Source organism: Zalophus californianus, chromosome 12, assembly GCF_009762305.2.
Source record: "Zalophus californianus isolate mZalCal1 chromosome 12, mZalCal1.pri.v2, whole genome shotgun sequence".
NCBI lineage: Eukaryota > Metazoa > Chordata > Mammalia > Carnivora > Otariidae > Zalophus > Zalophus californianus.
Genome location: NC_045606.1, coordinates 92,928,864 through 92,940,961, shown reverse-complemented (window position 1 = coordinate 92,940,961; position 12,098 = coordinate 92,928,864). Strand labels below are relative to the sequence as shown.

General features: G+C 38.5%; 1 protein-coding gene and 1 pseudogene across 9 annotated transcripts in view; both read left to right on the top strand.

The window, feature by feature from the left end:
• The window catches only part of BRAF (B-Raf proto-oncogene, serine/threonine kinase), a 181,759-nt gene that overhangs the window by 23,921 nt on the left and 145,740 nt on the right, over window positions 1–12,098 (top strand). The gene's annotated exons all lie outside the window — the stretch shown is intronic.
• LOC113912111 lies at window positions 5,266–5,384 on the top strand (annotated as a pseudogene).

Sequence of the window (12,098 nt, the reverse complement as noted above, 5' to 3'; positions counted from 1 at the left end):
TTAGTCATAAAAAGGAAAGAAGTTCTGGGGCACCTGGCTGGCTCAGTCAGTAGGGCATGCGACTCTTGATCTTAGGGTTGTAGGTTTGAGCCCCATGTTGGGCATGGAGCCTACTTAAAATTAAAAAAGGAAAGAAATTCTGATACATGATATAAGATGGGGAAACCTTGAAAACATTATGGTAAGTGAAATAAGCCAGACACAAAAGGACAACTATTGTGTAATTGCACTTACATAAAATATCTAGAATAGAGGTTACCAGGGGCTGGGAGGAGGGGGATTGGGAGTTATTGCTTAATATGAGAAAGGTCAGAATTTATTGTCAAAGGAACCTCGTCTTCTCACATAGTACAAAATTTCTTCTGTAGCATCCCTGACAAATGATTAAGCATTCAATTGAATATCCTTAATAATAAGGCAGTTTGGTCCTTTGTTAAATATCTTTTTTATTATTATTAAAGATTTTATTTATTAGCGCAAGTGACAGAGAATGAGTGGGGTGGAGGGGCAGAGGGAGAGAGAGAAGCAGACTCAGGGAATACGAGGCGGCACTTGATCCCAGGACCCTGGGATCGTGCTCTGAGCTGAAGGCAGACAGTTAACTGACTGAGCCACCCAGGCGCCTGAAATATCTTTATTATTAATAAAGATATCTCATCATGTGAAGGTAAAATATACTTTCTTGAATTTTTGTCTCTAGGTTCTAACATCATCCTTTGGAACAGCACAGGACAATCTGTCTCTTCCTTCTATCTCAGATCCTTACCCTCTCACTATTTGACATGCACACACACCCCCTTTAGATGTTTCTTTGACACTGGTTACTTGATGTTTGCCTTTAAGTGTATCCAGGCCATCCTATCCAAAACCAAATACCTTCCCTGACTCTGATACCCTTTTGAGCTTTTGTTTTTTTCTTTCTGGTTACTGACTACCTGTCTTAGGCATTCAGACCTTACTTCTTGAAAGTCAGTCTTCCATTTCTTACTGCACAACTGAATCTGTTCTTTCAGAGACCACTATGCATCCTTAACAGTCAGGCTACCCTCTGAGCTGGTATTTCCATCCTGCATTTCCAATGGTCTCTTGAGTATTTTACCTTAATGTCTCACTGACATCACGAAGACAGTAAGTCCTAAACTGAATTAGTTATCTTTCCCTTTAAATTACTTCTTCTCCTCTTGTAATATTTTCCACTTATCATAATTTATACTTGAAACCCCAGAGCATCTTTCATTTCGCCTGTCTCCTTACTTTTCTGTTGCAGAGCCCTCATGATTGGGATTCCTGCTCCTATAGCTAGCTCATCCCTTCCTGCATATAAGATTATAACTAGAGGGGCGCCTGGGTGGCTCAGTCATTAAGCGTCTGCCTTCGGCTCGGTCAAGCCCCGCATTGGGTTCTCTGCTTGGCAGGGAGCCTGCTTCTGCCTCTCCCACTCCCCCTGCTTGTGTTCCCTCTCTTGCTGTGTCTCTGTCAAATAAATTAAAAAAAAAAAAAAAAGATTTACAGCTAGAAAGCACCATCTGTGAACCACAAAATGGGTCCTCACCAGACACCAAATCTGCTGGCACCTTGATCTTGGACTTCCCAGTCTCCAAAACCGTGACAAATAAATTTATTTTGTTTGTAAGCTACCCAGTTCATGGTATTATTTTTATAACAGCCCGAATGAATAAAGACCGCTGCTTTTCTTACTGAGGCTTATGAGACTCTGACCTCCAGGTCAGTAAGGACTGTCAATCACTACAGTATTCCTGATGCCCATTACATCATGTGACACTAATATTAGACTGTTATAAACTATGTGTCAAGAGGGTGATTTACTTTTAGAATTAGATGATAATGCATGTAAGCATTCAGTGTAGTTTTGTGCCCAACACATAGAAGCTACTCAATAAATGGTGGTCCTTTTCCTTATCAGACAGTTGGTACTTTACTTTCACTGGAACATTTGTTCATTTGCTTAATTAAAAATAAATCTTGAGCTCCTTTGTGCTGGTTGTGTGGTAGGTGCTGTGATACAGAAATGATCATCTCTGTCCTCAAGGAGGTTACAGTCTAGTGGTAGGAGCAAATAAATCAGGAATTAAGGACATTGTATTGTGTTTAAAGTATGCCCCTAGTACAGAGAAATCACAGAAGAGGAGCACATAATTCAAAATGAGCTTAAGGGATGGAGGTCAGAAAGATTTCCGGGGAAAGGAGATACTTAAAGTGAACTTTAAATATTTAAGATGTACAAGCCTTTATAAAAAAGGGTAATTACACTTTATTTACATACAGGAAGACCTAAATAAATGAAAGTACATATTGTATACTAAGAATAAATTGGAAGGGGTGGGGAAGGGCGGGGGGAGGGGGGCTGGGAAAGTGGAGGCCGCGCTGCTGCCAGGTCTCCGGCCTTGAGGGCTTGGGCTTGCAGTGGCAGTGGTGGCCGCAAAAGAAAAAAAAAATGAATGAATTGGAAGACTAAGTATGGTAAAAATGTCAGTTTTTTGCAAATTGATCAGTAGATGTATTGAAATCCAAATGCCTTTAGGTTTTTCTTTGGAACTTGACAACTTGATTAACAGTTTGTATGGAAGTAAAAAAAGGCAAGAATTGAAGAATTATTAAAGAACAGTAAGATAAGACTTCCTTAATCCATTTTTTCAGTCAACAGATTTGAATGCTTGCTACATGTGAGGCACTGCTGGGCCCTGTTTATTACCTTAGTGAACATGAGACATGACTCTTAACCCAAAGATCCATTTCTAGTGACATCTAAGATTTTTAATATACCACTTCGTAAAATATCAGATGAGTGCCAGGACTACCAAGAGACTTATCACTGTAATTTTACTACCTGATATTTATATTTAAAATTATTCCTGATTATGGGGTGCCTGGGTGGCTCAGTCAGTTAAATGTCGGACTCTTGATCTCAGGGTTGTGAGTTCAAGCCCCACATTGGGCTTCACACTGGGCATGGAGCCTACTTAAAAAAAAATTCCCAGTTGTGTATATTTTTTCTTTATACTCTTTTATTAATTTTAATTTCTTTTAACAGTAGGAAGCTTAGAAGTAGGCAGGTTTTACTTTAAATAGATCCTTAAGAATGTCAATTGGATTACAGCCTCCAAAGGGAGGGAGGATCTGCTTCTGAATGATGCCTTGAGCAATTATGCGACCTTGGGGAGTGAATGAGGGAGGGTGACTTTGAGGGTCCCACAGGCCTGGGTTTTGAGGCCTAGCCTGTGTGTCAGGTGTCTGAGGAGCCTACAAAAAGAAAAGGGAAGATGAATAATAAAATGACAGGTGAACTGAAATAGTTTGCTAATGAATTTTATATGCTTATGTGGAGGTATGTGGGTGAATACGAGCTGGTGAATTAGTTGGGAAAGGATATACTTGTTTGGAACACTTGCTTACTATATTAAATGAATTTGAACTCCCTCTTACTGTGCACAAAAATCAATTCCTAGTAGATTGAAGGTTAAATACAAAAAGACAAACTCAGCTTTTTAAAATTTTTTATTTTATTTTTTAAAAAAGATTTATTTATTCCTGAGAGAGACAGAGAGGGAGTAGCAGAGGGAGAGGGAGACAAGCAGACTCCCCACGGAGAAGGGAACCCAACAGGGAGCCCAACAGGGAGCTTGATCCCAGGACCCCGAGATCATGACCTGAGCTGAAACCAAGAGTCAGACACTTAACCTACTGAGCCACCCAGGTGCCCCTGAAAAGCTTTTTTTTTTTTTTTTTTTTTTTTTTTTTTTAAGGAGCATACTTTTATAAGCTCAAAGCAGGGAAGGGTTTCTTAAGACTGAAAACACCAGGGGCACCCGGCTGGCTCAGTTGGTTGAACATCTGACTCTTGGTTTCAACTCAGATCATGATCTTGGGGCCCTGGGATTGAGCCCCATGTTGGGCTCTGCACTCAGCGGGGAGTCTGCTAGCTCTCCTTCTCCTTCTGCTCCCTACCCCCCCCACACACACAATGTCTCTTTCTCTCTCTCAAATCTTTAAAAAAACCTGAAAACCATAAAAATTGATAAATTTGACTACATTGAAAATAGAAACTTCTATTTATTAAGACCCCCCCCCAAGAGGCGGAAAAGACCAAGGTACAGAATAAAAGATATTTGTAATATACAGGTATTAATTACCTATGGCTGTAATAAGTTATCCCAAAATTTAGCAGCTGAAAACAGTAAACATTTATCTTACAGTTTCTGTGGGTCAGGAATCTGAGAGCAGCTTTGCTGGGTGGTTCTGGCTTCTGGTCTCTCAAGAGGCTGAAGTCAAGGTGTCAGTCACTTAGGTCTGTAGTTGTCTCAAGGCTGGACTGAGGGAGACTCTCCCTCTGTGCTTCCTTATGTGGTTGTGGCAGGAGTTTCAGAAGATCCACATCCAAATTCACTCACATGGTCCTCTTTACAGGGTCACCTCACGGAGTGGCAGCTGGGTTTTTCCAGAGTGAAAGATCCAAAAGAGAGTGAGAGAGACTTCCAAGCATGGAGGCCACAAATAACTTAATCTTGTTACCTACCAAAACATAGAATGAGTGGACAAGTGGTATGAAGTATATACCTAAAGAAGTATGAATCACTAAGACAAAGACATAATACCAAATAGAAAAAAGGGCAAAAAACCGGAGCAGGCATTTGAATTAAAAAAAAAAAAAAGTGGTAATAAGCATATGCAAAGATCATTAATCTTATCAACAGGAAAATAGAAATTAAGACCATGGGAGACCGTTTTATACAGATTAAATTGGCAGAAATGAAACATTTGAACAGCATCGAGCATTGGTGAGGATATGGAGCAGTGGGAGCTCTTCCACTGCTGGTGGGAGCATAAATTAGAAGAACCACTTTGGAAAGTAGTAGGATGTTCTACAACTAGCAACACCACTCCTGGGTATTTAACCTAGACCAGTGGTTGTCAAACTTGAGTGTGCATCAAAATCCCCTGGAGGGATTGTTAAAACGGACTGCTGGGCCCCACCCCCAGAGTTTCTGATTCAGTAGGAATGGGGTGGAGCCTGATAGTTCCAGGTGGTGCTGGTGCTACTGGCCCAGGAATCATAATTTGAGAACCAGCCATTGCCCTAGAGAAAATCTGTGACTATGTGGACTAGGAGGCATGTGGATATGACTCTTCATAGCAGCATTATTCATTTTAACTCCAAAATACAAAGAAAAAATTTCAAATGTCCATCAGCAGTGGATTATATAGGTAAATCATGGTGTATTCACTTATGGAATAAAAATTTGGTTCATCACTTCTTGGCCTTTTGGCTAAGATCAAGTGTAGTATTTGTTCTTATTAGTTTAATAAAAACTTAGTTCAAATAGAGCAGGAAAAAACAGCTCCTTCACCAATGTGTATGATCCCACAAACATATTAGTCAAACATTAGAAGTCACAAAAATTTAAATGCAACATGCTTCTATTTATAAAAAGTTCAAAGACATGGAATTAACTGTATTGTTTAAGAATACAAATGTAGGTACAGAATTATAAGGAAAATCAAGAGAATAATTATCACAAAAGTGAAGAGTAATAGTGATTACCCCAGGAATGGCAGACAGTGGATGAGAAAGGACACGTGGGAGGCTTTTAAGTTACTGGCAGTGCTGTTTCTTAACTTTACAGTCATTCTTTAGACTGTGGATATGTTTTATAAACTCTTCTCTACATAATTATATAATAAAATTTATCATATTTTAATTTAAATATGTTTTATAGATGAAGAAACTGACACTTGGGAGTTAAGTACTTTGTCCAAGATTACAGAGCTAATAAGTGTCAGAGCTGATTCTGATTTTAAAGCTTGTGCTCTAAACTATTGTGCTATACCATATATTTTCACAAGGGCCATAAGAATTAGATACTGTAATTCCCATTTTGTAGACAAAACAGTAGGTTTAGAAAAGTTATGCAACTTGGCTAGGGGTACATTGCTTAAGTGGAGGATCTGGGATTTGGACCCAGGCACTGTGATTACAGAGGCCATGCTCTTAACCACCATGCTAATTGGAGCCTCCTCACTTACTGTTGTATCACGTACAGTTACTCTTGCAGTTTGTTAACCACAATTGACAGCTCATGTTGTTTTCTTTATATTTTTGGAGCCTTGACTGGTTTCCTACTGATGGTTTTCAATCTGGATTATTATCTTGAATCAATTTAATACCCTGGGTTGTGCTTGTCCTAGAGAATAAAACATTCCTTTCTTTCTTTTTTACAATGTTATTTATTTGAGAGAGAGCGTGCACGAGCAGAGGGGAGAGGGAGAAGCAGACTCCCCGCCAAGCAGGGAGCTTGATGCGGGACTTGATCCCAGGACCCTGGGATCATGACCTGAGCCAAAGGCAGACGCTTAACGACCAAGCTACCCAGGCGCCCGAGAATAAAACATTTCTTTACCAGATTCTTTTAGCTAGGAATTTAAATTAGAATTTTGATACACTCTACTTATGTCAATGTACTGATACCTCTTTATTAGCTTTTGTTGTTTGAATCTTCAGACTTTAAAATTTTTTATATTATCAGTAAAATTCATTACCCCCACTACATGTCTGTCTGTCTTATAAATCACGTGTGTTCTGTACAAAAATAAATTTTTAAAAACTAAGCTAAAAATGAAAGGAATTTTGATGGTTTTGTTTATCTTTAGCTAACATCTCAGGCCATTACACCCTTATGGCAAGATTCATCATTAATGATAGTGGATACGAATCTGTGTTTTGAATAATCTGGATAATTTTTTAAAACTGGCTAGTTTCTTGTCAGATCTGATTAGGTCAGGATTTCTCAAACTGGGCACTGTTGAGAAATAAAGTCCAGACATTTTGGCCTGGATAATTCTTGGCTTGGGGAGCTGTCCTTTGCATTATAGGATGTTAAGCAGCATCCCTGGTTTCTCCCTACTAGGTGCCAATAGTACCCTCGCCTCAATTCTAACAATCAGAATATCTTCAGACACTGCCAAGAGTCAGCCCTGGTTGAGAACCACTGGATCAGATCATTGTTTTAATCCTGTATTGTGGCTGCCAAACAGCTTGTACTAGGAGCACACATGTCAGCTTTGCCTTTTTCTCTAGCAGCAGTAGTGTTAGGTTCAGTAGGAGGTTTGAGATTTTTTGGTATGAGTTCCTTTCAAGCCTCATGTCTGTTTCATAAGGTTTACTTTAGTTAAAACTAGATAATAACCATACATTTACTTAACTCAGTATTTAAGTCGTAGCGTGTCACAATAAGACAAATGTGCAAAGAAGAATGAGAACACCACCACCATCAAGCGTTCTGCCGTGTGGAATGGCAGGTCTTCCACATACCTCTTAACTGTATCTAACATATCTGTCTATTAACCCTAAGTGAGGGTGGCTCTGTAAATATTAAATATGAAAAATCTGAATTTTTCTTAATTTTCTTGATGAATACATTACTAAATAATGTCTGCCTACAACCCTAATAAAGAGTCTCCTGTGTGCCCTCATAGGTGTAAATCATGCATTTGGCCATCACGTTGTAAATTACTATTCATTTTCCATCATTTCAACTATAGTATTCAAAAGGGGAAAATAATTTAAGTTCTCTTAACTGACTTACACTTCTCCAACTCATCAGGTTAACTGATAGTTCCCATTTAAAAAAGTATTTGCTGTCAGATTTAAGTGTGGGTTATAGTTAAAGGAAGATCCCTTGCCCTACATCAAGGATTGGAGAATGTTCATTTTACAGTTTTAAGTAAAATAGGTGTTTAAGATTCTATCATTGCTTATGATTCTCTGATTTAATGAACCTGTTCAGTTAACCAACCACCAGACTTTATTACATTGAATAAAGGGGTTTCTTTTGTACCCACTTCAGTATTACAATTGTGGTGATTTACTTTGTGAAGTTGGAATTATAGTTTCTCTACTTTTCTGGTCATCCAAACTCATAGCTATATTATATGAAAAGTTTTAAAACTTTCTCTTATGGAATGGCCATTTACTCTCTCAGAACAACCTTAGCTTCCTCCTTGATACCTTACAGGATTATTGTGAGGATATTAAATCTATCAGCAGTAGTTCAGACTCTCATTACTTCTTGCCTATAATTGTGGCATGCTTTTAATGGTACTTTTTGCCTCCAGTGCCTCTCTGGCTTGTTAGTTAACCTAAACATTGTTGCCAGAGTAAACATCTAAACTATATGTCTAATCAGATCAAAAGCCATTTATAACAATAAAAACTGCAATTTTTAAAAAAAAATTACTATATGTGCTGGCTTAGATGTGGTCTCTATAATCAGGAGACATCCATTAAACAAATTATAAAAAAAAACACGTACACACACACACACAAATTCTGAATTGTGATTATGTGCCCAAGGAAAAAATACCAGGTACTGTTAATGTGCATCCAGTATAGACTGGGGGAGAGTGATCGGGATAGGCCTCTCTGAGGAAGTGAGATTGAAAGATCTCTTCTATCTGGAAAAGCTGTGTTTGTTTGGAAAGTGCTTGGTAGAATTTTCCAAGAAGAAAAAATAGCTTGTGTAAAGGCTTTCCTGCTGGAAGGTCAGTGTTGTTGAGTTTATTGAGTAAGGGATGGGAAGAATAGTGCCTGATAAGGCAGGAGGTAGGTATTGTGGCATCATTTAGGATCTTGTAATCTGTGCTAAGAAGTTAAGGTTTTATTTTGAGTCACTGGGGAGCCATTAAAAGGTTTAAGCAGGGAAAGTGATGTGATCAGATTTGTGTTTTAGGGATTTCACTCTGACTGTGGAGAATGGATGAGAGAGGAATGGGAATAGGGCAAAAGAAATGGGGAAACCAGTTAAGATGCCTTTGTAAGTAGGGGTGCCTGGATGGCTCAGTTGGTTAAGCATCCGACTCTTGATTTAGGCTCAGGTCATGATCTTGGGGTCATGGGATTGAGCCCCAAGGCTGGTTCTGCGCTTGATGTGGAGTCCGCTTGTCCCCCTCCCTCTGCTCCTCTCCCAGCCCACCCCCAGCTCTCTGTCTCTCTCTCTCTCTCTCTCTCTCTCTCAAGTAAATAAAATTTTTTAAAGATGCTTTTATAAGTAGTAGTCCAGGGAGAAAGGATAATAGTTTAGAGTAATGACAGTAAACAAAATAACACACAAAATTATGATCTCGTAAAACCATTACAATAGCCTTGTGAAGTATGAGCAGAGTAAGATTTGGAATAAACATATCCAAGCCCATCTAGTAAATAGTGGTATAAGGAATTTAAACCATGGATGTTGACCATTTGGCTTTTGTCTCTAAAACAAAAGCCAGCTGTGCCTGGGTGGCTCAGTCGTTAAGTGTCTGCCTTCAGCTCAGGTCATGATCCCAGGGTCCTGGGACCCCCGCATCCAGCTCCCTGCTCCGCGGGAAGCCTGCTTCTCCCTCTCCCACTCCCCCTGCTTGTGTTCCCTCTCTCGGTGTGTCTCTCTCTGTCAAATAAATAAATAAAATCTTAAAAAAAAAAAAGCCAAATTTCATTGAAGATTTTTCAGCTTACCTTTATTACCTTTATGTCCTCCTAAACTCTTACCTATGCTGTAGCCAAACCATACTATTAAAAGACTTATTAGGAACATAACTTGTACCTAGATGCCACTGATGATTGTTTACTGTGGCTGCAATACTCTTATACCCACCCACACCCACCTACCTTCAACAAAATTCTAACTATCCTTTAGGATCCAAGTCAAATAGGAAGTCTTCCAAATTTGCTTCCAGACACATATTGTCCATTTACCCTCTTTTAATCACAGTAGTTTCTTTATATTATTATAGTATGATAACTCAGTAGATATTTTTGTGACGACTATGTGTTGGGCAAAATGTGTAGACATCGTGGACATATTCATGTACAAAAACAGTCACTATGGAACCTGTAGTCTAGAGATAACAGACCTTGAACAAAATCTGTGCACACAAATGTAATTATAAATTTTTGAAAGGTGCTATGAAGGAATAGTAAAGGATGCCTTGAAGGGTCCTTGAGTTCAAAACTACTTTCTTTTCTTTTTTTTAAGATTTTATTTATTTCTTAGAGAGACAGCGAGAGAAGGAACACAAGCAGGGGGAGTGGGAGAGGGAGAAGCAGGCTTCCCGCTGAGCAGGGAGACCAATTTGGGGCTCCATCCTAGGACCTTGAGATCATGACCCAAGCTGAAGGCAGACGCTTAATGATTGAGCCACCCAGGCGCCCCTCAAAACTATTTTCATAATACTAAGACGTTGTTTGCCTTTTCACTCTGATTCTCTCATGAGTATCCAGTGATAAAATGTGTGAGTGCAACAGACTGAATGCAGAAGATAAGAGAATTCAGATGTCTTCTGTTAACACAGATATTAATGATACTATAAAAAATATAGGAAATAGCACTTTTCATTATTTTGTTGTTTTGGAAAATGTAATTATTTTTTTCATAAAAAGTAGATCAGTTGAGTTAATGCGTTTGTGTGTAATTTTTAAATGAATTAAAAATAAAAATTTCTTGGGGTGCCTGGGTGGTTTAGTCGGTTAAGTGTCTGCCTTCAGCTCAGGTCATGATCCCAGGCTCCTGGGATCGAGCCCTGCATCGGGCTCCCTGCTCAGCCCCTCTCACTCTGCCTGCCGCTCTGCCTACTTGTGCTCTCTCTCTCTCTATGTCATTTAAATAAATAAAATCTTTAAAAAATAAAATAAAAATTTCTTGGTTATAATTTTTAATATGATAAACATTGAAAGCTATAACCTACATGAATAAAAGCTCTGAAAAGTCCTCCATAATTTTTAAGATTATAGAGGGATTCTGAAACCAGGAAGTTTAAGAAGGAGCTCCTGGCTGGCTTGGTGGGTAGAGCATGCAACTGGATCTTGTAGTTGAAGGTTCAAGCCCCATGTTGGTTGTAGATACTACTGAAAAATAAAATCTTGGAAGGAAGAAAGGAAGGCAGACAGAAAGGCAGAGAGAGAAAGAGAGAGAAAGAAAAGAAAGGAAAAGAAAAAAAAACTAGGAAGTTTAAGAACTTCTATAATGGGGAGCTGACTTAAATTGGGGTCTTCTAGAGAAGTAAAAGATAGCTTATGTCTCCTTTTAAACTGTTATCTAAAAAGTAGAGTCTGATTATCTCCATGTCTCCAAAGCCTGTAGTTTTTTGCATATAATAGATATGTTGGTTAAATTCTGTTTTATTGTCAAGGTCTACTGTAGATGGTCATTGAATTTGTGATTTGTTTGAAGCCTTTATTGAAGATACCATCTTTATTTCTTATTACTGTGCGAGATGGATCTGGATTCCAATCCCTCTTGGTGTGAATTTGGGCAAGTTACTTAACCTTAATGAACCTTACCACTCATTTATATAATGGAATACATACTATCTTACTGTGTTGTAATGATTAAATGAGCCAGTGTATATAACCTGACAGGCACAGAACATGCAATAAAATGGCTATCTTTTTATTTTACATACATATATTTTGGATTAGTTCTAGTTAGTAGGCAAAGAGGTCTGTGGATAAATCAGTATATAATTAAGTAATCACCATTCGAGTATATATAGTAGTTTGTCAGGAAGGGAGAAAGCCAAAATAATTCATTGTGTGGTTATTCATCTTTAGAAAAGGGAACTGAAACAAAATGTGGGCTTAGAATTGTTTAGATAAAAGTAACTCCTGTACATTGTAAGGGTAGGGACAAAGTTTTATGTGTCTGGCACTCCCAACAGTGCCTCACATTTACTGAGTATTTAAACAACGTTAAATAGCTAGAAATACCTAAAAACATTTTTAGAAGCCTTGAAAAAATGTGTACCATAGTTTAAAAAGGTCAGGTCTTAAAATATCTCACACGGCTAACTGGAGAAGTAAATAAAGGAACCTGGAGGAAAAACAGAATTGCCTTGGGGGGATAAAATGGCATTATAAGATGTGACTAAACAGGATCTAATAAGATGGTACAGAAGGGAATCTTGTGGTAGATTCCAAATGTAGTGGTTAAAATCTTAACTATATTAAAGGTAGGCTTCTTAAGATCACAGTGCAGAATGTTTGCCAAGGATGGCAAGGAAATAGGAAGATCAAGTGACTGCTTTGCTTTGCTTTTCATAGCATAGAG